Source organism: Schistocerca piceifrons, chromosome 11 (genome assembly GCF_021461385.2).
Source record: "Schistocerca piceifrons isolate TAMUIC-IGC-003096 chromosome 11, iqSchPice1.1, whole genome shotgun sequence".
In the NCBI taxonomy this organism is placed as follows: domain Eukaryota; kingdom Metazoa; phylum Arthropoda; class Insecta; order Orthoptera; family Acrididae; genus Schistocerca; species Schistocerca piceifrons.
In genome coordinates, this window is record NC_060148.1 from 59,911,971 (window position 1) to 59,913,919 (window position 1,949).

The 1,949-nt window shown below is 44.5% G+C and overlaps 1 non-coding gene across 1 annotated transcript; it reads left to right on the forward strand.

Annotated features, from left to right (window-relative positions):
* Positions 1-1,139: 1,139 nt before the first annotated feature.
* Trnas-cga lies at positions 1,140-1,214 on the forward strand. Its single transcript has one exon. It is a non-coding gene; the product is annotated as a tRNA-Ser (tRNA).
* Positions 1,215-1,949: the final 735 nt, after the last annotated feature.

Sequence of the window (1,949 nt, forward strand, 5' to 3'; positions counted from 1 at the left end):
CTGTCCTGGTATGCAACAGGGTAGACACGATGACGTGTACTATGTCAAACGATCCCCAGATGTCACTTATTGTATGCTCTGCTGTGAGACCGAGTCAATAACTGTGCGTCACCGATAGAGGAAACACGGTGCAGTACACATTTGTGGAATACACAGACTTGCTCCTTGTGTATGGCGAAGCTGGAGGTAATGGAAGAGCTACTAGTCGGCTGCATCACGAATGTTTACCACACCGTAACACTCCCTCGCACAAACTGTTTGCCCAAGTTACACAACGGCTACGAGAAACGGGTAACTTCACCGTGAGGAGGCAGGACTGTGGCGCTCCACAGTGACACCGCACTCCCGAATTTGAAGAAGGTGCACTGCGTCGCATTGAAGACAGCCCGTCAACGAGTTCGTGAACAATTGCTCGTGTAATGGCTGTTAGTCAGTACCGTCTTGAACGTCCTGCATGAGCAACAATTACATCCGTACCACTTACAAAGGGTACACGCTACGGGTCAGCAGACTTTCCACAATGCATCGCTTTCTGCACACGGTTCCTGCACTGTTTCATCAATGCACCCGTGGTTCCACATCGAGTTCTCTTCACAGATGAATGTAGGTTCACAAGGGATTGTGTTCTGAATGCTTGAAATAGCCATGTCTGGGCGGACGAAAACCCTCGTGCCGTGCATGTTCAGGGATTTCAAGACAGGTTTGGAAATAACATCTGGGCAGGTATTCTGGACGGTCATGTGATTGGACCATACCTCCTTCTATCCAAGCTCACAGGTCCATACCTCCTTCTATCCAAGCTCACAGGTCCATACTTAGTCTTCCTACGACATGTAATGGACGCGTTCTTGGAAGCTGTGCCTTTGAATGTCTGTCAGGAAATGTGGTTTCAGCATGATGGAGCACCACCTCACTTTTCACTGGCTGTCCGGATACATCTTAACAGACGGTATGGTGAAAGATGGATAGACTGTGGTCTGGAAACATCCCCCAGGCTGTGGCTAAGCCATGTCTCAGCAATATCCTTTCTTTCAGGAGTGCTAGTTCTGCAAGGTTCGCAGGAGAGCTTCTTTAAAGTTTGGAAGGTAGGAGACGAGGTACTGGCAGAAGTAAAGCTGTGAGTACCGGGTGTGAGTCGTGGTTCGGTAGCTCAGTTGGTAGAGCACTTGCCCGCGAAAGGCAAAGGTCCCGAGTTCGAGTCTCGGTCGGGCGCACAGTTTTAATCTGCCAGGAAGTTTCATGATTTCAAATGTTCAAAACCTGTTGAAGAATGTTGTAAAATGTTCATAATATCCTCAAAATCACTGGCATAATCTATCCAATCTATGTTCTAAACAGTCTTCCAATTTCTCCCATGTATCTTTCTGCAAGATTACTCAATGGATGGTACACAGAGGTTAGAACATGCCTTATTTTTGCACGATCAACAAAATATTTCCAAGCTTGCGATGTAAACTGAGAACCATTGTCAGATAAAATTGTGTTAAGAATACCCGTCTGATGAAAATATGTGTTTTCAAACTTAGAAGTAATTTGCTTACTGGTAGCTTTCTTAAGAGGAAACAGCTTTATGAACTTCGAAAATACATCAACCACCACAAAAACATAATAACTTGGCAAAGGTCCATTGACGTCCACAGACACACGATCTAGGTTACTATTAGGCAGTATGTTTTGCATTTTACCTCTATTTGTTGGTTACTTCCCTTCACTCTTTGACATCTGTCACAGCTGGCATTCTTCTTCTTCACTCTCCTTCCTATGTTATAAAAATAGATGTTCTCCTGAATCTTTTGTGTACATTTGGTTGATCCACAGTCATCAAAACTCTCAGTGTATAAGTAATTAAAGTATTAGTACATTGTTTCCGGCCAACATAATTTCCAATCCTCCGAGTCAGTCTTATGTCACCTGAATAAAATACCCGTGTGTGCCTTCTAATATTGTTC